At 40.8% G+C, this 25,697-nt stretch overlaps 1 protein-coding gene across 3 annotated transcripts in view; it reads right to left on the bottom strand.

Moving 5' to 3' along the window:
• Positions 1–25,697, bottom strand: part of Chrm2 (cholinergic receptor muscarinic 2) — a 122,813-nt gene that overhangs the window by 25,381 nt on the left and 71,735 nt on the right. The window contains exon 3 of one of the 3 annotated variants that reach the window (XM_085683851.2): positions 16,183–16,265. The exons of the other annotated variants lie outside the window; for them this stretch is intronic. The gene's annotated coding sequence lies outside the window, so the exon portion shown is untranslated. The remainder of the gene's footprint in view (positions 1–16,182; positions 16,266–25,697) is intronic. 3 annotated transcript variants of the gene reach the window in all.

Raw genomic sequence — 25,697 nt, 5'->3', positions numbered from 1 at the left:
CACTCTACATTATATTAATTAAAGCATGAATGAGTACCATGGCATACTCATTTAATTACCAATACCTGGAATGCTGGTCGCACTGAAAACTGTCAGTTATGTAGGGTGACAGAAATACTTATTCCGTACTAGTGGGAATAAAGGCCACACAAGCACTTTGAACAGCAGTTCAATGACTATGTTCAAAAACAGGAATACTCTTGGCATACAATTCAACAATCTCATTTCTTGGTATTTACACACAGAGGTGTAAGCCTATGTTCATTAAGAAATACTTGAATATGGATTTTTATATCTATTATTAATTGTCAAATTTTGGAAACCATCAAAATATCTTTCAGTATACAGATGAATAAATGGAAAACATTTATTCAGAGCACTAAAATAATAAATAAATTATCAACTCATAAAGCTGTATGGTAGAACCTCAAACACATATTTATAAGTAAAGGTAGAAACATATGTGGTTACATACTGCATGATCACAAATACATGATAGATCAGAAAAGACAAAGCTGTGAAGGGCATAAAAGTATAAATGGTTGTCAAAAGTTGGGGAAGAGATTAAATAGGCAGAGCTAGAACAATTTTATAGCAATGAAGAGCACCGTTTGGTGCTAGGGTGATGGACGTGGTTCAAATCCATAGAACAGTCAAGCCCCAAAACAAATCTGTGACATTATTTATGACAAAGAAAAATAGGTTCATTGTTTTAATGTCCTGTGGGATATTAGTAATGGGAGGGGTATGTACATGTGGGGTATTAATCCCCCATATATTTTCTAATTTTTCAATGAAGATCATTTCATTTCTTTCTTAGCTGCTGTGTTAAAGTACCCTGACCAAAGCAAATCAAGGGAGAAATTGTTTATTTTGGCTTGGAGTTCCAGGGAGATGCGGTCTGCCATGACTGAGAAGGCATGACGATACTATGGTGTTAGGGGTAGGTGTCTCACTGGTAACATGGTTTCCACACTCAGGAAGAAAGGAAGGATGAATGCAGTATGTCTTCACTTATACCCCTCCGAGGTCCTACCTATAGCAGGCAGTCCATCCACCTCATCCCATACAATATAACAACCCATAGCAATGGCCAGACGCTAATTTCCCCAGATGATTCTTGATTCTGTTCAGCTGACAATTAACATTAATCATTACACAGGCTGAGGACAGTCTTCTTTGGCAGAGTGCTTGCCTACCCGCCTGAATTCCCAGCGTCACAAAACTGGACTTCATGCCACGTAAGTCTTTAATCTTAGCATCCAGAAGGCGGAGGCAGGAAGATCAGCATTTCATACTTATCCTGGTCTACATACTGAGTTTGAGGCTAGACTGAAGTGCATGAGTCTCTATTTAAATAAATGATAAATAAATAAATAAATATAAACAATTTGGTTTGAACAACCTAAAATGTCCTTGGAAAAAAGTTTTGCAATGTAATACGTACAAGGGCTGAAGAAGTAGTCCAGCCCCTACACTCCCCATTAGACAGCTCACAGCTGCCTGTAACTGCATCTCCAGGCTTCTGAGGCTCTCTTCTGGTATCCATAGACACTGGACTCATAGATACAAGTCCACACACAGAATGCCTTAAATTAATATATATTAATATATATAATATATTTATATATTATATATAATATAAGCTATATATTATATATAATATTATATATATATAAAGTAAATACAGGCATGAAGTCTTGAAGAACAGTCTGAGAATATAGATGAGCAAGAATCTCCAGTGCACAGAAGTTCAGTGGCCCTAGACTTGCACAGTTTAGTGACAGGAAGATGACAGCGAGAGAAGGAGCATCCTGCTTAAACTTGTATCACATTCTAGAATCCCCTGGAATGGATGAAGAGCAGAAGACATTTCTAAGCAAGCAAGAATTCTGAATAAATTGGCCTTTTAAGTAGATAACTGAGCAAAGTTGTGAAGGAGATCGTGTTGAAGAGACAATACCGGGGTCAGAAAGGCTCGAACCCGAATATGATCCACAGCATAGAACATTCCTATAATATATCTATATTTCCTAACATATTCTTTATTGGTTTATCGGGAATTTCACATCAGGCACCCAATCTTGTTTACCTCTCCATCCCTCCATATCTGCCTCTCACCACTGCAGTTCCTCAAAAGGGAAAACTCCCAAATTAACTACAAACAAAACAAAACAAAAGCCACCTTGCTCCCCCATCTTTTCCACTCTCCAAGACCTCTTCGTTTGTCCTAGTGGCACTGTGTGCCATGCATCAAACCCTTTTGTCCAATCAACTCCACCCACAAATGTTCTTTGCGATGAGTCATTGGGCTGGTTCAAGGTCTCTGGCACACCGTCATCACAGAGTCCTTATTGAAACTCCTCTCAGACACCCTGCTGTTTGTCACAGTCATGGAGATCCTGTGGCTGTTGGACCATTCTTTTCATGAGCTCCAGCAGGCCATAGATAGTGTAGATGTTAGGTGGGTCGACCCAAAGTCCAGGACGTGGGTCTGGGTGGTAACTGAGCTGGTCAGTTTTGACCCATGGTACCATCCCACTCAGGCAATTTACATATTATATATGTAAATCCTACTTTTGAAAGGAGCATTTACATATATAATATTCTTGTCTTAATATTGTAATGTCTGTGCATCTTTCCTATATGTTTGTAAAATATGTAATAAAGTAAGACGTCATTAGAATGTTTGGGATCGATGTTATCTGGAGTCCTAGGAAAAAGAACAATTAAGATCCAGATGTATTCAAAAGAATATATGTGTGTCCTCAGAGAAAATAGTTTAAATAACACTCGAATGGGAGAAATGCAACTCACAAAGGGCAGCTTCTGAAGTCATCCTGGCTGCATCCACCTCTTGGTTAGTTTGTCCACTTGCATTCCGTGGTTCACTGGCCAAGCTGTGGGAGTAGCGAATGCAGCCAGCTACTTGAGAACTGTGTTGCTAGTTTCTATGTGTAACCGCTAGAACCATAATGACATTGTCTGTGCCATCCATGGTGTTGGTACTCACAGGAATTTGGACAGTCTAAGCACAGGGCTAGGGGAATCTAGGTAGAGCTTTGAGGGGTGTGTTCTCCAGATTTAGTTGCTGAGATCCTTAATCTGAATAGCAGTGGATTCAGGCACAATGGGCAAACCTTCATGCAGTTCCAACAGGAAGCCAAAGAAGTCCCTTCTGTGAGGAATGAGGTTGAGTGTACAGGAAGACAGAGCACTTCCGATGCCCAACACAATCCTGCTACTCAAAGAAGAAAGATGACTGTGAACCTGGACTTGAGGTACAGAAGAAAAGCAGAGGGCAAGACAAAAACTAAGCAACAGAGAAAGAGGGAAGAAATGATACAGAGGGCAGTCAGAAGCTTTGTCAGGGCATATGGGGTACGTTGTCTCAAGTAGAAGAAAAAAAGCAGGTTTTGTTTGGTGGTCCCTGAACTTAACTGTTTAGTCTTTAGACCCTTTGGAAGTGTGAGGTTTTTCTTGTTCTTTGTTTTAATTGGATAAGGAAGAGATTAAGCTAATACTGGATGATTTATGAATGCATTTTATCCACTATCAGTATGAGTTTGAGCAAGCATTGAAAACCTCCATTTGTCCCAGAACTAGAAAGAGTTGCCGTGCACGGCAGGTCTAGCCCAGGGAGCGGTTACACAGGCGTTCCTGGTTCACCATGCTCGAGAATGTGCCTACCTCTGGGAATGAGAGAACCATAATTTGATAGTTCTTTGCTTCTTTTGAAAGACATAAAGCCACCTTTTAAACAGGAAATATGTCAATGTTATGATCATGAGAATTATAGAAGAAAAAAGGGCTGATTTTAATTGGCCAAATAGCTTTCAGTGTCTGGAAAGCGGTTCAGCAGTTCATGACAAATTTGACAAGTCACTGTGAAAATGCAGCACCTGATCTCAAATAGGAGAATCAGAACAGCAGAAAACGAAATGGAGCTTCTATACATATGCTTAGATTTCTTTTTAAAATAATACATTGAAAAGCTTAAAAAATCATCAGTATAGATAACTTCATGTTTGAAGGGAAAATATAAGAAAGTAAACTGGATGGGCTGTTTAATGTTCTTTAATTGTTTATTGATTTTTATTGAGTTCTACATTTTTCTCTGCTTCCCTTCCTGCCTCTCCCCTCCCTCTTCAACCCTCCTCTAAGGTCCCCTTGCTCCCAATTTTCTCAGGTGTTCTTTAATTTTTTATTAACTGTGTTTGCACACATTCACAATGCATATATGAATGCCAGTTCTCTTCTCCTAGCATGTCCCAGGGCTCTTGCTCAGGTCACTAGGCTTGGCTGCTAGTGCATTTACTCACTAATACTTTTAGCTAGCCCATTTTCTTATTTTTATTTAGCTGTCCCAAACTAATGACATCCTGTGGTACTTTGTTGTTGTGACTTTAAAATAAAAGAAAGCTACTGAGTAACGAGCTCACTGAGAAGAACAATGTTTTTTTCCATCATTCTCAGATAGGCATCATCAGCCAGGAAACTCATCCAAAATATCCTAATACTGGTTTTCTAGAATGAAATTCTACATAAAAAATTTTCAGAAATGCAGCTTTTACAATATGTCTGCATTGTGAGAAACAAGTTCAGCTGAAGGGACTCCAGCAGTTCCAGGATGCTGATCCAGGTCCTTTCTGGAAAATATTTTTGGAAGGCCAAGAAGTAATCCTGATTCAGATGGTTACAAATTCCTTTTGTTCCTTCAGTGTCAAGACTTTGGGTACTGTAGGTATCAAAGATGCATTTCAGATTCCATTCTGGTAGTTCCTCCGCAAACCCCAGTTCATAAAACATAATACGGTTAATGCACACGTTTTCACATTTGTGAAATTTATCTCAATAATGCCATTTGTAATTTTAGCACTAGATTCTTTAACTTCAGTTTTCCTTAACCTTACTGTGATGTTGAAGCAACACTTGCTGAGTTTGATGTGTAGAAGAAAATTTACACAATCTAGTAAAAATACGAAATAAGTCTTAAGGGCTCGTTTCCACTTAAGTGAGTCATGGGGTATGGTGTTGTATTAAAGATGCTCTTATAGAAAGACCGTTTTAAATTCAGTTTTATCTTTACTATTTCTTAAAAGCATTCAGCTTCCCAGTACATACATGAACATGTTACAGAAAAAGAACTATGAAACACTGGGCAGGTAGACGCTTTTGCCCCTGTACTTGTAGCTACCAAGAAGGATTGAGTCCCACAAGTTCAACTTGCGCGAACTTGAGGACAGCCAGGGTAATGAGACCCCATTTCAAACTGAGTCATATCATAACTCAGTGACAGAGTGTTTGTCTCATGTGTAGGCCCTGTATTTAGTTGTCACCACTGAAAGAAAAGGGGAAAGGAAAAAGGAAGTAGGAAAAGGAGGGAGGAAGAAAGGATACACACACACACACACACACACACATACACACACACACACACACACACAGAGAGGGGGGGCAGGGGAGAGAGAGAGAGAACTGGATAATCTACAGTTGGGGATGCTATGCTAAATGAATCAAGAAATTAACTGGGCATGTGAGCTGAAATAATTACGGTTCCTTGGAAATTAATTCTTTGGTATCCTTACATTTTTGCATACAGTTTCTTCTTCTGTCATGATCATCTCTCATTAGCAACCCAGCCACGCCTCTGTTCTTCCCCTCTGCTACAGAATGCCTTTCACACCAGCCTAGTGCACAGCACTGCTCCCTAGAGAAAAGGAACTGGGAAACGTGCACACAGAGTGTTGCCACAGTGTTGGAATTTGAAAGACCTTGTGGAATTGAATCCTCACTTAGGTTCCAATGATCAGGAAAAGATTACAGATCCTCAGAGGAGGGGGTTGGGCAATTGGTAGAAATCTACCCCAGAGATAATGACTATTTGGTACCCATCCAGATGACAGAATCCTTTCTAAGAGACATTAAAGTGTTAGTCATACAGGTGAGAAAGATCTTTGAGGCAATCTGTCTTCCTTTGGATTCTGGAGTCAAAAAATACCCTTTCTTACACAATGGCACATGGCCACATACTCTTACTCTTCTAAAAGTCAACACTGGCACACACACAGGGCAATAAGAATTTAATGCATTACTGGTGCGGGAGAATTATCTGTACTCTGTCAATCATATTTTAATAAAACGCTGATTGGCCAGGCAGGCAGTATAGGCAGGAAAGCCAGACAGGAAGTAGAGGTGGAGCAAAGAGACTGGGAGTATTCTAGGAAGCTCTCTGCATTCCTGTGCAGACCACCGAAGAGGCAACATGTAAGCTGTCACACTGAGAAAGGTACTGAGCCCACGTGGCTAATGTAGATAAGGATAATGGGATAATATAAGTTATAAGAGCTAATAAGAAGCCTGACCTAATGGGCCAATCAGCTTTATAACTTATAGAGATCTCTGTGTGATTGATTTTCTTTGGAACTTGCCGGCTGTGGGGTACCGGGCTGGATAGAAACCCCAACAAGCCGGCCCTCATGTTACACATTACCATAGAAAGGTAGCTACACCAATTTCATGGAGAACACACAGACTGAGCTATTCCAGGAGCAAAACACTGTGAGAGTCATTAGGGGAATGATCATTAAAAGAAAAGTCAATATCTCACCTAGAAGCTGAACTCCACTGTTCAAAGGCCAAGCTGACTCAAGCCTGCTTGGGAGATCCGTCTCTACAGGAGAGGTAAGAGCCTCTCTCTTTAAATAAACTGAAGTTGACCTACAAAGACATCCACAGACTTACCAATGGGCCACTCCTGTCAACTCTATTGTTCAGTCCCTGGTACTGACCAGAGGTTTATAGCTTCTCAGTTTTCTTTGCCTTTCCTGTCACCATCCAAAGGACAACCTTCTGAGGTTGAGGTCTGCTGTGGGACAATAGTCTGCACCCTGTCACTTGTATTTTAAATAAGTGCTGATTGGCCAATAGCCAGGCAGAAGGTATAGGCAGGGCCACCAGACAGGAAGTAGAGGCAGGGCAATGAGAGTTCTGGGAAGAGGGAGGTTTCAGTCTACTGTCATCACCCAGCCAAAGAGGAAGCCAGACACAGAGCAAGCAAGATGTGACTGCTTTGCCCAAAAAAAGGTACCAAGCCAAAAGGATAACACAGACAAGTATTATGTGCTAATATAAGATATAAGAGTTAATAAGAAGCCTGAGCTATTAGGCCAATCAATTTATAATTAATGTAGACCTCTGTGTGTTTTGTTTGGGACTGAACAACTGCAGGACCAGGTGGGACAGAAACCTCCGTCAACAGAGGTCTCCAGCAGCACCTAGCTCATGTTGAACTATGTGTTACATTAATTGCTCCAAGTCCTTCTCTGTTTGGCTTCTCAGTTTATAAATGCGGTAAATAGTACCAGGATAATAGTGCCTGAATTATATTGTATTATCATTATTGAATTAATTATTAAACGTCTGTCACACAATAAGTACTATTAGCTTTTCGTTAATGTCATTAATATTAATAACATTAATTTGCTCTCATTCATAATGCAATAATGCTGCAATTTCCTCCTCTCTTGAAGATCTGCTAAGGCATTCTCAAAGCAAGTTTCTAAACTTATTCTATCATATGTAGTCTGATGGGCCAACATTCCATGACCTCCCAGTATAGCGCTCGGCCTAGGGATATCATTAATATACATCTGCCTGCGAAATTTAACTTGCAGATTTTGCATCTGTGTCCCTTTCCACACTCTTTTTCATCAACGTTCAAAGTCTCACTCTGATGTCCCTTAAAGAATGATTATTCTCATGTTCCTGCAATCATAACCTGTTTTCTGTAGGGAACAGATGTGGTTGGCCTTTATATCACAGAAAATCTTTCTGTGTGTTCACACAGACACATCCCAACATGTTCTCCTTCTGGTCTGAGCAAGAACATTATTATCCTCACCTGCACTGCCGTCATCTCGCGCTGACCAAATATGGTTGGAGAAAGTGATAAGTGGTGATATTCTATTGACTTGCCTTGTTTATTTGGATTGGCTTTTTTAGTATGAACACTAACATTGGCTTTGTTTCAAATACTAACCAACTTAGAAGACTGAAGCCAGTGGGAAGAGATAAAGCAAATGGAAAATGATAGTACTTCTATTAAAATGACAAAAGCTGTCTCTTGATGCCATAGACCTTGTTTGGGGACAGAGAAAAATAACATTTTAATTTTGGGAAATGCTTTTTTGTAATGACTTTTCTGTTTTGATTTTGTTTCATTTTATTTTTATCTTAGATTAGTTTTCCAACCTCAAAGGTAAGCCTTTCTTTCTGGCTTTTTGTTTATTTTCAAGACAGGGTTTTTCTATAGATGTGGAGCCTGTCCTGGAACTAGCTCTTGTAGACCAGGCTGGCCTTGAACTCACAGAGATCTGCCTGCCTCTGCCTCTGGAGTGCTGGGATTAAAGGTGTGTGCCACCACCACCCGGCTCTCTCTAACTTCTACTCTGACTCTGGGATACTCGTTCATTACTATTTAGTCCTGTTGTCTTTCTTCTCCTCTTCCTTTGTGTTCTGTATTGAGGTGACAGAATTTATGTATGTCTCCAACCAAAATTAATTTTTTTTGTGGAGTGGGGCGAGACTATGAGACATATCTAATTCTCCACTTTTCCAGGGAAAAAATGGAAGAAAGGTTAATCCTTGTAAATGTAAACTGAGCAACCCCAACACGAGAGTCACCAAGGAAACTTGCCTTTTGTGAGAGTGATGTGATAGTGCTTCTCTGCTATGTCACCTTATACCCTTACACTTAAGCAAAACGTTATCAATTCTAACTCACTCTTAGGATCTAAAGTACGTAATTTTGATGCTTAATAATGGGACAACAAACCACATCCTGATTTGTACTGTTTAGTCCAGTGTTTCAGTAACTTTTAGATCCTACATTTAAAAAAAAAAAAGTGTCTCACTGAATCCTTGTCTTCCATACTACATATTCAGCCCTACATTTGCTCACCACTGCTCCATTCTGGTTCGGAGCCCTAGCTGATTCTACCCTCAAAGGCCACTCACTCTTATTGAATCCTCTCCCTTGGCTTTTCAGTGATATTATATTTCTAGCAGCTAAGCATGTCATTCTTCTGTTAAAACTACTAAAGAAAGAATAAAATCTTACAAAGAATGACCCTTAAAAACTGCCGGGTGATGGTTTGCTTAGTGTTCATGCTTCTCTGAGGTCAGTACTGCGTTCTCCTGCGTCACACTCTCCCTTGAGTCATTCTCTGGAGCAATGCAGAGGCTCTCAGGCCAGATACTTTCTTGGCTGAGCTTCTCCTACTCAGATAGCTTCCTACTGAACTTTTGTCTCCATACCTTCTCTGCCTTGCTCTACTAAAAGTTGTTTGTCCCTCTTCTTTCCAGCCTGTGCTATGTACGCCCATCCAAACAGACTTCTTCATGTTAACTGGAGATTACAAAGCTGTGTCCTCAATTACAACTCAGGAAAGGCATCACGTCTCCTCTGCTTAGCTCTGCAGCATCCCTTGGTGAAGGCGTGCAATAGCTATTTGCAGAATGAATGAAGAGTGTAAGTTCTGACCTGAAATGCACCAACCTGAAGAGAGAAGCCATGCTAACCCTTTCGGGGACAGACTCAGCAGGAGCTGAGGGAAATATTAGGAAGAACATCCTGGTTGATGCACTGACTACTTGGGTGATATAAGCATATGAAACTCGCTGACTCTGTACCTCTTTTTGATGTGGGGTGCTCAAATACCAGAAAATAATCAAAAAGTTAAGACAGCTGTGAAGGCAAACGTTGCTGTCACCACATCACTGGCACCTTTCTTCTTCTTGTTCTAGTTCTTTCCTCATCAGTGCAACAAAATATCCCGACAGAAGCAACCTTAGGGAGGAATGGTTTATTGTGGTACAAAGTTCAAAATTATTGTCCTTCATAATGGGGAAGTCCCGGCCGCAGGGACTTGAGAAGATCATCTTACATGAAAGCCAAGAAGCAAGAGTTGTAAATGATTGTGTTCAGCTTGTTCAGTCTAGAGCTTCAGCTCACAGAAACGGTGCTGTCTACACACAGGGTGGGTCTTTTCACATCATCTAGCCCAATAAGGACTGTTCCTCAATTATACCCGATAGGAAACTAATCTAGGTACTCCTTACAGGTGTGCCGGGAATCTTGTCTCCTAGGTGATTCTAGGTGTTCTCTGGCTGTCAGCTGGCGTGAACCATCACACTCACCCCTGACGTTATCAGGATCATGATCAAGGCCATTGCTTTCATCAACTATTCAGAGCGCGTTCATCTTGAACATTTTCCAACGGCCAGCAGGATTAATTTGCAGCCCAGTTACCGTGTGGCCGAACAATCATCCACCTTCTTTTCTGTTTCACAATTAACGCTGAGAAAATGCTGTAGGAAATGGAATCACTGACTTGGAAAAGCAGAGTTCTTGGCAAGCAGCAGACCATTGTGTCACTGACAGAAGGAGAAAAAAAATAAATAATGGAAGCGCCACAGGGTATTGTTTCTGAAAACAAGATATATAAAGGAATAGGCGCTGTTATCCTCTAGTTTGGATGAAACAAGGCAGGGATTCAAAGAAAAAGAGAAGATATGGGACAACCTTGGAAAGAACAAGGATGCCAGCAACTTCCCCTAAAGGTGGGCGTAGAAGAGGTTTTAAGGAAACACACAATCTCTCTCACATAAAGAAAATGAATTCCTTGACTTTTTTTTTTCTGTCTGTAAGTAGATTTATGTGTTTCTGAAAGATGGCCTTTATCAAACTTCAGCAGAAAAGTCAGGGGAACAGTGTCAGGCTGTTATCCCCCCAACTGTCTGCTTTGGCCATTCCTCCAAGTCTCAGCGTGCATATGGTTCAAATATCAGATCAGCGGGTAACAAGCCTGTCAAAGCAGTCTGCCCTTTCTGCAGCCATGTAAACAAGCTGCAGTTTTTGGAGAGTTATTTTGGTTCAGCCACTGTCAGAGAGTTCAGAGATTTTTACCCCCACCGACTCCCTATAGCCCTTCAGAGATTGACAAGAATACAGATGCAGGAGCGGATGCGGCAAAAATAAAAAACAGATCCTGGCTGGAATACAAGGTGCTCCTGGTTGGCGTTTTAGTTTGAATGCAGATCTTTACTAAAATCATATAAGAAAGCTGGGAATTCCTTCCTTCTTTCTATCCTCCTCACCCTTCCTTCCTCCTTCCCTCCCTCCCTCCCTCCCTCCCTCCCTCTCGCCCTCCCTCAATCCTTCCTTCCTTCCTTCCTTCTTTCCTTCCTTCCTTCCTTCCATCTTCTTTCCTTCCATCCTTCTTTCCTTCCCTCCTCCCTTCTGTTTTTCGTTTCTTCTCACTTCTCCTCATTCTAAAGTAAATTGCCCTCTGGAGTACAGTTTTACCTAGGATCTTGTCACAGCTATTATGTTTTTACTGTATTTTCACCCAAATATTTCCACATGTCACTAAATTGCCCATTGAAACTCTTCTAATCTGTGAGTTCTAAATTACAGACTGTGGATAAAGGAATGTATGGGGTAGGGTTGGTCTGAGCTCTTGTCTGGGTTGGCCACTCTTGTTTGTTGAAGGCAAGCATTTTAGTATCCATGAGTTTCCATTCATCCTCTAGAAAGTGAAGGACTTACTGAAGATGGTTAGAGATCCGAAGTCTGCCTATATGGATTCCCATTTCTATGCTGACTGCTTTCAACATTCGTCTCGAAAATTAGTTCATTCTTCACTCAGCCCAATTATTTAGTGCTTGCTGTTGTCAGACACCAGGCTAAGACAGTGAGGAAGAGAAGTAATCAATTGTTGTCTAATTCTGTCTTTTGCCTCCTTGGGATGTTTTGAAATTGGAGGAAGTTGAAGGGATGTTGTGCGTTTACTCTAGCTCTCAGTTACTCACTGAAACATGAATGAAAATGTTGACATTTAGGCACAAGCCATAGCTCTTGAGTGACTCGTAAGCCAGAGTGAGGTAGATCCTAGCTGTATAGTTAGAAAGATAAAGGAAAACATCAAGACTTTCCAAAAGAGGTCTTGACATTCAGGTGTTGGGGAGAGTTAAAATGAGATAGAAAAAGAGTATTTAACTGGAAGTCCAAAGTAGACACTCGTGAAGTACTCTGGGGTGAAGGATGGTCTGAAGAGAAATGTAGCCACCAATTATTTTCCCAGACCTGACTTGTTCATTGGGAAAATATTCAAGATATGATTTCAACATTCCAAGAGAACCTCGGTGTAAGTGTAGCGGTGACAGAGCCACTCCCCTCTATGCGTGCAGACAAGCAGTTAAGGAAAATACACAAGTTGAGCATTACAGAAGAACAGCAACGTCATGGAAATCAGTAAGATTTCTGTAAATTCAAGAGAGACCAGGCTAGTAAGGAGGTCATGAGAACAGAGGCATCAGGAAGAAAGCACGGATGCAAGGACTTATTGAGAAGAAGGGCAGAGGTAAGTGAAGATAAATAAGCTAAAATAAACAAAGTTTGAAAGTTCGTTGAAGACTAGAGATTTGTATCTCTTCCAGACTTATATGTTAAAGTCATAAGCCCAGGAATTGGTATTTGACATGGTGGTTTTGGAGAGTAATTCGTCTTGGATGAATGCATGATGAGGGAGCTGGGCAGCTTCCTGAGCAGTTAGAGCCTTTCTCCAGAGAGACAGCAAAGGCTTACTTTCCCTCTCTCTTGCCCCTGAAGGCTTGGTGAAGACTCAGTCTTCTGCAAGTCAGGAATAAAACTCTCATCTGCAATGGAGTCTAAGACTTCTTGACCTCTAGAACCATGAGAGAAATCTCTTCTCATGAGTTTAAACTGCTCAGTCTATTATATCTTGAATATCAGCCTGAGATGACGAATGTACATTCATCTCATAGAGCGAACTGGTTTTTGAAAGAGTGATTTGGTGTGATAAGCTGTGGAGTCCTGTTACAGCGGGGGTGACGTGCTTGGAGAACACACAATGGTGGCAAAACCCTGAGAGAAGGAAGGACCTAGGATCATGTGATGTTAATGGCTAACTCGTCAGAATCGAGACAACAGAAGAAAGCACTAAGAAGAGGAAGAACAAGGACGAGGCATGGGCAGAGCAGCCTTCCAATAGCGGTGAAATCAATGGCCAGGTTTTGAGATCATGTAGAAGATTCAAGGTGGGATGATTTATGAGGTAGGAGCAAAGGAGTTTCAGGGTCATAACTGGCTGAGTCATAAGCCAGGACATCACAAAGGGACAGGAGAACCGAAGGCAAGGTTGTGACATCAGACTACACCGTAAGCAGGAGCTGCCTTACTTCAAACAAGAGACAGCAAACTATAATGTCAAAGAGAGTTTGTAGAACTGGAAGAAATTAGACAGAACGTTTTAAAGTTTCAGGACAGTGAGAGATGTCTCAAAAATAAAACAAACAAACAAACAAAAAAATCCTCAAACAACAAAACAAAACTAAACAAAAGACACAGTGGAAGTCAGTGCTTGAAGACTACCTGATAATGGTGTCTGATCTCCACACGCATGCTACTGCCCACAGACATACACACACACACACACACACACACACACGCACATTAAGTTAAAAAAGAAAACAATGAACACAATGACCAGGCTTCTTCCTTTTCAATTTTCTTTGATGGTGTGTGTGTGCATGAATGAGTGTGTGTGTGAGTGTGTGCATGCAAGCAATCTGCAATCTAGAACAGATGTAGAATAATACAGAAGTTCTGTTTTTTAACCCTATTGTGTGTGTGTGTGTGTGGGGGGTGTCCATGTGATCAGAGTGCCCACAAAGGCAAGAAAAAGTTGTTGGCTGTCAGATGTCCTAGAGCTGGAGTTTCAAGCTGGCAGTCAAACTCAGATCTCTTGGAAGAGCAGCTGGCATTCTTTTATTGTTTGTTTGATTTTGAGACGGGGTTTTTCTACGTATCCCCAGCTGTCCTGGAACTCACTCTGTAGACCAGGCTGGCCTCAAACTCAGAGATCCACCTGTCCTTGCCTCCCAAGTACTGAGATTCAAGGTGAGTGTCACCACTGACCTCCCTACAGTTGGTATTCTGAACTACTTAGCTATCTCTCCAGCCCCACGGAAATTCTTGGGAGACAGACAAGCAGGAGGTCGTATTGTGAAAGAGGGAACATTATAGGAGATTCCTTAACATACTTATAGTCCTGGGGGTAGCATGGTGCTCAGCGGGAGGACAGAAGTAAAGGAGGCAAAGAAATGAAGAAGCTGTGGTTGCCGAGTCCGGAAGACAGGGCAGATCCAACAGCAATGCCAGGAAAAAACGTTAGCAGAAAAAAACAGGATCACCTCTACAGGTATGTCGTGGATCACCTCTGGAGCAAACCAAGTCCAAGTCTTCAGGCTGGAAAAGCCTCCTGTATATCCAGAAGAATACATCTATCTGCTTTCGTCTTCAGAAATATCCAACTTTTCTCTATGTGAGTAATTAAGCCAGGTTCATTTTTATGTACCCAGGGAATCAGTATTTTCCATTGTTTTTGGAATTAAACGTGTTTGCTTTATAATATCAATTGGATTGGATCCACTAAGATTCCATTCCTGTTCCAGCCTCTGTTGACTTTGTTGATAAATTGCAAATTCTCCATTTTGTTATCAAAGGTCTCAGGAAGTACTAAGAGATAAAACCTTACACCTGGGTAGAGAATCTCCGAAGGTCATTAATTTCTGTCCTGTGGATAAGCCTGTTGGATCAGGGCTGAGCCTCACTTGAACCTCTCCTGTCCTCTCCCTAGTCTGCTCAGACAGAGAACCCAGAACAGAGAACCCGGCTCTTTAGACTCAACAGCACAGGAGATACAGTGCTCCTCCACTATGTCGGTCTGGAGAGTGAGGAGGTTTGGAATGACTTTTCCTTAGGAATTTCACACCACGTCTAGTTCTTGTGCATCTAATCCAAAACATGTTGCTGACTGCAGCCCAGGTCTAAAGAAGGAACTTGAGTCAGAAGTCCAGATCACCAGCCTGTAAGCTTAAAATGATTTTTTCCAAATTATAAACTATTGAAGCATCATTTTTCTTATACAAAATTTCATCCTAGAAGAAGTCTTAAGAATTTTCCACACTGTTGCTGTAGGCACATCAATAAATAATCTTGGTATCTAGATTTAAGTTCAACTAAAAATATAGTGAAGATCTTTTCTCCCAGCTGCATATGATGGTGAGTATCTGTAGTTCCAGTGCTGGGGTTGGTGAGGCAAAAATAACCATGCTTGAGGTTAGCATGGGCTAGACAGTGAGTTCAAGTTCAGCTTGGGATACATTGTAAAATCCTGAAAAACAAGTAGGCAAACCAAAATAGAAAGATTTTTTTCATATCCTGGTAGATACACACACACATACACACACACACACACACACACACACACACACACACACACACACACCTATATTGCTATTGAAACAAGTTACAAATTAATTATATATGCTATTCTTTAAAAAGATAATAATTCCAGAAGATATGCACAACTGTGTCTTTCTAGGGAAAAATGAATTTTAAACAGGCCAGAAGGCTAGAAGTGACATGCTGTCAGCTGTATATTCATTTCTATTTTATGTCCTGTTTATCTTCTTACTCAAAATAATTTCAAAAATGGGAAAATTCTAATGACTAAAGTTGCAGGAATTTATGAAGCAATAGAAGCTGAAACTGGTAAGTAATACGGCTTTGCACCCTTTATTTCACTAGGCCAAAGCACGGCTGCTAACGGAAGTCCCCCACCGCCATCATTTTGCTGAAAGCAAAGCACAAGTAAGAGCATATGGAGTCTGCAGCGCTGGCGGAACTGAAGCCAGGTAGCGCATACTGTCCGAACTTCAGCGGTTTTTAACAAAATCAGCTAACCCCCTTTTCTTTCAGAGATAGTAATCCAAACCACCAAGGCTTTTCTGTGCTAATGTCTCCTTTTTGCCATCAAATGTTATATCCTGCCCTTCCCCGCTAATAGTGTATTTTCTGTCATAGAAAACGGTGAAGGAAAAACAATGTCATCTGAGCTCCACTTCCCTTCACAGCAGAAGCTTTTCTTTGGACTTCTTGGTAAAACACAGGATGAAGGTTATTTTTTGACACCGTGTTTCCCTTCTTACTTTTTTAAATTATCGTGCATTAATTGTATAAAGTCGTGTACTCATTGTGACATTTTCGTACTGTATGTCATACGAAGTCGTCATATTTACCACCCTCTTACTCACCTCCTGCTCCCCTTGACTCTTCTATAGTTTTACAACTTCCTCCTTTAGCTTCCTGTCCACAGTTTGCTCCCAAAGTTTCGTGTCTGAGAAAAAGCATGCAATGTGTTTGTAAGTCTGGCTTATCTCACCACACTTGGGAAACTTCCCCTCTGTGCATACCAAAGACTTTTTCTGTGGTAGCCCAGATTTTATATTAAGGGTTTATGATAATTATAGTAATATTATAAAAATTTGGTTCTTCGACACTTTCATAAATTTATATAAGGAGTTTAGTCCTCATTCCCCGTGTCCCTAGCTCCCCACCTGGCATTTTTTTTTTAACCTTTTAAAAAAAGAGACAACGTCTCATTATGTAGCCTTGACTTTCCTGGAACTCCCTATGTGGACCAGGCTGGGGGTTGGGTGGGGGGCACGGGACACCACTCAGATATCTGTCTGCCACTACATCCTGAGTGTGGGGGATTAAAGGCACGCACCATTACACCTAGCTCCCCAGCATCTTCTTTTATAGCACATTTTAGCTCATGAACACATACCTCTTCCCAAATATTCTCAGCATCTTAATCTGTCTCTTACAAGTTTTTTACTATTTGCCATTTGTATCTCTTTGACTATGTGATCTAAACTCCCTTTTAAAAAATTATGTTTCTTGCATGTGGGAAAAGTATATATACAACAGTGCATCCGGGAGGGTCAGAAGAAAACCGGGGGGAATTGGTTCTCTCTGTCCAGGATTTGGGTGCCGGGAACTGAATTTGTATTACCAGACCACATTATTCTATGCATCTGCCTAAGCTGTGTTTCTTTATTTTATGGCTTTTGTCACTGAGACTGACACTGATTTGAAAAGACTACACTGGGGCGCTAATTAGGAGGACATCTCTTCTTATATTGACGTTTGTGTCAGCTAAGACTTCATCAAGATCGTTTACGATGTCATCATTTTAGCTCTAGATTGCTTCATTTTCTAAACAATTGCTTTATAAACCAGAAATTGCTGTGTGTCTCTTGTGCTTTATGAACAATGAAATAGGTTGGCCATTTTCTCTGAAAATGTCCTTTTGTTTAAATTACCAATTTTCTGTTATCAAGGAGTGATAAATCCATAATACAAAGTTCATTCATTACTTTCTCAACTTTTGCATGTCAGAATCTAGAAGATGCATATCGTCTTAGATATTACACAATCTGCATTTCTCAAATAGTTTTGAGTGAAAACATTTGACCACTAAGTGGTTAACTTAATTCTATCATCATTACTATATATATATATATATATATATATATATATATATGTGATATATATATATGACATCACATTAGGTGGATGACTGAAAGGATTTTGACTGAGTAGTTTATATCACCTTAAACACCAATAGTGCTTGCACCGGATTATTTCATTATACAGGTATATAATAGTGATTTCCTGCATCAATTCATCTGTTTCTGTAGTTTAATACAATCCTTGCCTTAGAGTTCCCTTCATATATGTTGCATCGTTTTGATCTAAACTATGAATAACTTTCCTGGTATTATGTCCATCATGAACCCCGCAACAAGCTTCCCAGTATTTGCAAGGCTTTAGTCTACCTAGAAAGTAATTATTCATTATAATGTAGGCAAAAAATAATTCAGAAGATAAACAAAGCTAAGTTAGAAGTAGGCAGTTTTAGTTACTCTAAAACACTGGTATCTATTATTTTATGAGGTTTTGGTTGTTCCACTGGACAAAAGAGGAGATGGGGAAATTGAGAGACATCATGGGGGGCACAGTGAGTGGGCCATCTCTGCCTGTGACACAGACTTCGGGGAAAGATATCCCAGCAGCAGCCTCTAAAGGGAGTACCAGTTCTCCAAGGGACTTCTCCTTTTCTGTCTGAAATGGAAGCAGAAATCTGCTTTTTTTCTTGGGAGACTGGACACAGAATGGAGAAGTATTTTAGCAGTGTGACTAGTCTCCTATTTTCTGGTACTTTGTAGGCAGACAGTTGAGGACTCTTTTGTTCTGGGCTCTTAAACCTTCAAGGATCAAAATGTAAAGGTTCCAGACTTAAGCATCGTGTGGTCACACAGTGTTGACATTTACTCATTCCTTCTTGTCTACTAAGCCTGTAAGCATAAGAACAAGTTAAAGGAAATGTATACAATTTAATGACCATAGTATGTAAATATATTTGTACGGAAGTTGGTTTTGAATTTTCTTTTAAAAATTCATCAGTATGTACATATACACTCACTTCTTAGAGTGTATGCAATTAACAAATAATAATATTTTTGAAAATTATATTCTAATAAAAACATCCTACTATTAGAATTCACTTTTCCCCTATTGGTGCGCCTGGGGAAAAATTACACACACACACACAGAGAGAGAGAGAGAGAGAGAGAGAGAGAGAGAGAGAGAGAGAGACCTATAGTCTCACATAGATCCAACTAGCTGTGTTGTGGGAAGGGAAATGAGAAGATTAAATGTCTGCTAGAAGGAAAGCTTGATTCTAGCACAACGTTTGGAACCTGCTAGAGGATCTGAAGTTACTGCAAGCCTGTGTATACATCCTGGTACAACTCATCTCTGGGAAGACATCTGCATCCATTGGAGACCTTTACAGTGCATGTATTAGCTGGGTCCCATCCAAACGCTGCTCTAGAGTATGCCCGAGGTTCCCAGGAGCTCCTAGCTCCTGCTTACTGGTTGGTTCGTTTGTTTTCTCTTGAACTCCGAGACAAAGTTTTAGTTCAAAGGAAATCCTTCTCCCGCCCTGTTCTCAGTTCTGTCTCCTTCCCATTCTTACACAGGCAGAACTTCTCCAATCTAGTTCCATTAAATTTAGTGAATGTCTTTCTTCATAAACATCAATGAACACACTTGATCATAACTGTATCAAGCCCTTGCTGCAACGTCTGTCTTCGAGTTTATCTGCTGGTCCTTATGTTCTTTCAAAGAAGAATTATACTTGCAATTAACTCCCAGAATAATGTTATTTTAAGCCCTGAAAAATATTTTGTTGACTTCTAAGCGCTTAGATCCTTCCTGAGTGAACTGTGAGTCCTTGAGGCCTTTCGCTAGCGTAGGCAGCACTTTGCATGAGTGTGTTTATTAGACCTCCTCCAGCTCTTATTCCAGAGAAGCTGCAATTCATTCCCAAAGCTATGCGATTCTCTTGCAGGTGAAGCCCGCCTTTAGAATTGATAGTCTCCCCTGCCCCATACACTGACCCAAACGTGGTGCGATTCTTACTCCTTCAGAAACAAATTGCGCGTCTTTATCCAGTTTTCTCCACCACCATTAAACCGAAGGCTCAGTTCAACCTTTGAATATGAAAAGATAAAAGAGCAGCACACTTAATAGGTTGGGAGTTTGAGATGAGAGAGCAGGGTATCACCTCCTCTACCCTTTGCATTGTGGTCTGTTCTCTCTCAGCTGCTGCCTCACAATGGATTTAGGTAGCTCCTCTACCATGTGCAGCTGCTAGGAACTGGCCCCATTCTTGACTTTCGGAGTGTGCAGTTTGCTGCTTTTTTCTCCCACTTCTGAAATCTTTGGAATGGAAAGACGTAGAGCTTGGACCCTGTTGTCACTGTAGACACAGCTCCCACATACACTCTAGGGAGTTCTCTATAAGTTACCCACCAACCTCTCTGTCTATTTCCATTCCATTGGTGGCCACCATGGACCTGATGACTTGACTATTCTGGGACCAGTTGCTCCTAAGTGAACTCTGATTTCAACAATATGTTTCTTACTATTCTTCCACTATAATTACTTTGCTTGTACTGGGCAGAGGAGCATAGCTTCTTTTAAATCCATGCTTTGAGACTATTTTATGTGGGAATTTACACAGCAGCAGTACATGCGCATGGATTTATAACTTGCACTAATTTTTTTTGTGTGTGTATGTGGGTGAATTGCCAAAGCCTTTCTCTGTTTCTAACAGAAGAATGCAATAAGAGTTCATATTAGTAAAGACAACAAGTCAGGAAAAGAGGTCATGGAAGAAAAAGGGAAGAAAGTGGAAGAGGAATACTAAGAGAAGAAACTGGAGAGAGCCTCTGATGTGTGGATGAGAGGACGCAAAGGGCAGGGAGGGGAAAGGAAGACAAGCGGGCTGTCATTATTCACACATGGGTGTCTGTCCAAGAGCACACTCAAGGTCTCCAGGGCACAACACGAAGTTCACCTCTCAGTCCCCTTTCCAGGTGTTTCTGAAATGTAAAGGACCCACTGATGCGTCTCTGAGACTGTGATGAGGAGCATACAGCCAAAGCAGAAGCCCTGGAGTCACAACACCAATGTCCCCTGAAGAGATTGCATCTTCAGCTGGGAGCTGTTTGCTCCCTGTGTGCCCTAGCAGGGCAGTGTAGGGTCTCTCCCCATCCCCGTGATGTTCTTACCATTTCTCGTTCTCAGATTTTATTCTTCTCCTTCTAATGAAAATAGAAACCAATGCTCTGAATAAAGCTGGCTATTGCATGAGAAAAAAAAAAACAAAAATAGAAACCAATGAAAGAACAGGTTTCCCTTCTCTCCATCCGGACATTTACAAAGCCACCGGAACGATAGACCAAGGATTTTGGCCTCCCTGCTTCTGACAGGGACAAAGTGTGCATGCCTGCTAACACTTCTGCTTGATCACTGAATTTCTTCTCTGACCTGCTCCAAGATGGGATCCTCTTGATTTCCCTTCCAGCTGACTCATCCCCAGCACCACAGAAATGTACTGCTCGGGAAAAGTTGCCAAATTCTTCTTCAAAAAACAGAAAAAAGTTTAAATGACACACCAGTGTAAGCCATCTCAAAATGTGTTCCTTAATGAAAACAACCACAGTAAGAAATTGGAATTTATCCAAATTACATGGTCAATTGATAAAATTCACTAATTGGATTAAATTGACTTATAACGTGTCCAATTTTCTTAGTGATTTGAATCAAAAATATTTGAATTGATAAACTGTTTAACTAATTAGTGGTTTAGGTTTAATATGATGTGACTCCTGACAAGAAAAAATATGTTATTCGTTAAACAAAGGTACAAAGACACCGTAATATTTTATTATTTTGCTGAGTTATGTAGCACATCTAATATGTTCAATAAGAGAAAACAAACATAAATAAAGCTGCTAACTGCCTGGGAGATGAACAGACTTTCTTTGCTTTATGGAGAGATGTGGCCCTGACACTTGTCCTGTGCCTTTTTCACATCCATATGTCTTCCTCTGGTCACTCTCTACTAGTTACAGATCTTAACTCATTTTTCAGATATCTCTGAAGAATAGCCAACAAAAAAAAAAGAAAGAAAAAAAATGATAATCTCATGTTTTCACAATATGAAAGGTGTCATTGCCGAGCAAGCCAGTAGATCCATCTTCTCTCTCTGACTTGCTTGCTTATTGGTTTGTTGAATGTTTTCAGTGCATGTGTGGGGGCATTGAACCATTAAGTCAACAATCTGCCAAACTGCCTGCTGACCCTTTCACCAGTTGTGAACTCTGAGGTCTCCAGGTTGCTAGAGCTATTTCTGGGAAAAGTACAACAACAAAATATTGTGAGTGCTTTTCGTGTCAACAAAAGTGGGCTGCATCCAAAGACACACTGGCAGGATATAGGCAGCCATTGTCACCCACATTCTCCTTCCCCGAGGGAGTTCCTGCTTGCTAGACTGCCTGACAGACTCACAGTGAAGTGGAATGCTCATTCTGTGTCGATAGGAGCAGCCAGACACGGACCAAAGCACGCGCCTCCTTCTTGGGTGCTGCAGAGACTTGGATGAGGGAACATTTCCCAGCTTCCTTGAACAGTGGGCCCCAGAGCCACCCCCAGATGGCTTTAACTGCAGCTTCCAAGTGAGGCTTCTCCAGTGACTGGTGAGGTGTCAGGGGGAAGGGAGGTAGGTCATCGCCAGCTGCTCGTCCACACCTTCTGGTAAATTTGAGTTAAGGTGATAACAATAAAAAGAAAATAACCTTTATAGGATCCCATTTTTCTGTCTCCTGGCTATATTGATCTCTTACTTCAGTTCACATTTTAAGGAAATCCTCTTAGGAAATAACAATGGAGCCATAGGCGAAGGGATTTGGGTTGGGGTGGATGTGTTTGCAGTTCCCATTTCTTTAACAATAAAGGGCAATATTGGGATGTTCTGGTAATGGGAAAATTAGGGCACTAGTAATCTTAAAACCCTCTGGGAAGAGAGGAAGTGAAGAGGTAGATGATGTGGGGGAGACTTCCCATCTCCCGTTGCTACCAATAAGCCCACGGACATCTATTTTATCTATTGGTAATGGAGGATTCAGAAACTAGATCTATTTCCAATCTGGGCTCCCTGTTGCTATCTATATGCTTTAATCTTAGGTCAGAGTGAAGTATTTTTTTCTAGATGACTAAGAGTTGGCATTTCCCCTTAAACAGTGCATTTATACTAAAGTTCATCTTGCAAACAGCTCAGAGAGGGGGAAAAAGTACATTAAAAGGAAAGCAAAGAAAACCAAAGAATTAAATAAAGAGGCTATGGATTAATTCTTTCTCTTTCCTCACACATAAAAGCCACAGCTGATATTCTAATGCCATTCTACAGCTTGAAACACATTCCACATTTGGATGCAATGACTTCCCTGCACAACACTGTTTGTCAATTCTCCTCTTGGGGTTGCTGGAGTAAGATGAAGCGAACGGTACTTTTCTCTTTTCAGCATCTACCAGGTGATAATAAAATAAGAAGGCCATCACCCAGCAACAGTATCTTGATGGTAGACTTTCCAGACTCCAAACCATGAGAAGTTAATGTTTACTGATTTAACAGTACAAATTGGATGTGGATCTCTGTTCTATTGCTTCTGCCTATTTGTATTACACCCAACTCAGGTATATTTTGATGGGTAAGATGCAGATGGAATGTACAATAAGACTTCTGCTGGTTTATTATTTCTATCGAAGTTGTATCCACTCCTAGGGAAATCATAAATAGCCAGGTCGAGAGTCAGAGACGAAGGCTAGATATGTTCTAAGGCAACAGAGAAATACCAAATTGAAACATCAATGGAATGGGTAAAATATTATTTTCATCATATTATTATCACTTGCTAAAGCATAATTACAAACCCTGAATCATTTAATGTTTCAAAATGACAGAAACAAAATATCATGACATGTGAAGGAAGCCATCAGGATATTTGTTTTAGAATTCCATAAGAAATTAACGGGAAAGGTGAGAGCTTTTTTTCTCAAAAGGAGTTGTTGGGAGTTAAAGGAAAACATGGATGTTTAATAATAGTCTCTTGTAGCCAGATGGAAACAGAGACCGGCAACGCGAGAGGAGAAACTGTGAAAATGGCATATCCTGGGGTCTCTCTACCTGTGAAAACAATTAACACCCAACTAAATGAAAATTACCCCCGAGATCAAGACCTATTCTATTTAAGTTAATGTTCCAGAAAAGGGGGAAACAATTGAAGCAGTTAGCGAGAAAGCTATTTGTGAAATGAGAGTCTAGCTAAAGCCCTTTTCTATAGAGTAAATATATAGTACCTTTCCAGAGTTTATAAAACTTGGCTCTGTAAAGATTCAAACATGCCACCAGTTAATATTACATGCCAGAATGTTACAAAGTATTCATTCATAGTTTTACCCAATACAAATTGTCTTCTACAAATTGTCTTCTTTAACCAGGGCATTCAATTAACAATTGTATATTCTTGAATGGAGGGATTGCATAAGGGTGAAGGAAAGAGCATGAAGTGCTAAGTTAGAACAGCAGGAACTGAGTCCCTAATGGCCTCCTTTCAGCCTTCTCCTGGCGTCTCAGACATCACCCATTCCACCTTCTGCACATTCAATTTCTAAATTTTCTTTTTATCCTAGAGCTTTCATTCTTCCAGTTGGACTAATTTCTAAATCTACCTACCATATAGCTCTCAAAGATTGCCCTGAGACGGTCCAGAAGGGAATCTGCAGTGTCCAGGGTGCCGCTCAGCAGGGAACGACACTACCTTTGACTAACAAGGAAAGAGATGGAAGGACTCCTAGAAGCTTAGCTCTCCGGTGGCCTCTGGATGACGGAGTTGTAGCCTTCCACATCGCAGTATAGTAGTTCGTAGTGACTCAGCAGAAGACATAGTGAGTGCTCCCCATATCTAAGTACCCTTTCCCTTTGGCCATCGTCTGGTGCTTCTTGTGGGTTGATTGCTATTGATCCGCTGGAAGAAGGAACGTTCACAAGTAGTCTACCCTGTCTAGTCTCTTCTAGTCTACGCTGTCTAGACTCTTCCATAAACACCAGGCACAGTAGAAGAGCAATAGTGAACTAGACCCCAAACAGATTTCTTTTCTACTGGTGTTGACCTTTCCCCTGTAGTTTAGTCATCTTATACCATAGCAGATTGTTTGTAATTCCATGAGCTCACCATTCACGGGAATGAAACGTAGAGAGGACTTCAGAAAAAAAAAGTACCAATATGAAGAGGAAAAGAGGCCAGGGTCCAAACAAGAAACTGAATTAATCAGTTCAGATAGCATAAATTCAGTGGAACCATGCAGAAAGACAGGTAACATGGAGAAGGAAACTGATGTGATTATGGAACGAATGACATCATTTGACCCTAAATATGAAAATACAAAAAAAAAAAGACAATTAAAAAGGGACTTCACCTTCAGTACTCCTAGAACACAGGTCACCAAAGTTTTAATAATAACGTCTCTCTTCATTTACTAGAGAGATCATCTTGCTACTCTTGGATCACATCCTTCTGGTAGCTTATTAAAGTGGCTGCTCATGGTCTGTCCTGACTCCAAGAAACAACGCTGATCTGACTGATATAAGCAACTGAACTCTGGAAGCTCCTTCTGGGGAAGACAAGGTCATTTCTCCACTAAGATTTATTGCTTGTTATGCAGTTCAATTCTGATACAAGCTCGCCATTCACCCCGTCTCACCATTCGGGTGAGAGAACCAGAAAACCACTGAATAGGGACACGGGTCAGAAAGTGCATGCTGTTTGGAGTCATCCTTCCCTCGAAATCAATTTCTAGTCTCAACTATCACCTGCCTTTTTGGCGCATCTACTCCAAGAAGGACTACCTGAAAACAAAGCAAAAACAAAAACAAATAAAAAAGAAAAAGGAAGAGAACGACAACAAAGAGACCCAACATTCAGTAGAGCATCTCCAGTGCTGCCATGCTTCCTCTGAGTTTGCTTTGTCTGCCTTTAAAAGCGTAGTTCATTCTGGAAATTAAGGCAAAAGACACATGCTCCGGTACAGAGTTTAAACTTTTGGTTGGCATGTCTATTTCAGCCACTGTCTGTGATGGGGCATACAGCACAAGTAAATGATAAAAGATTTTTACTAAATGCTAGTCTCAATGTCAGCAAAGCAAATGAAGCTTCCTGTGCAACTCAGGTATTTGTGACCTTGGGAAGAAATCACAATAAACGACTATGCCTGGAAAGGGATTTGCACATTTTTGCATACATGCGTTTCATAGGTTGTTGCAGAGAACAACCGATCACCTCTACTGGGTTCT

The sequence above is a fragment of the Myodes glareolus genome, chromosome 25, assembly GCF_982192425.1.
Source record: "Myodes glareolus chromosome 25, mMyoGla1.1, whole genome shotgun sequence".
Classification (NCBI taxonomy): Eukaryota; Metazoa; Chordata; class Mammalia; order Rodentia; family Cricetidae; genus Myodes; species Myodes glareolus.
This window is presented reverse-complemented; position numbering and strand designations above follow the sequence as displayed.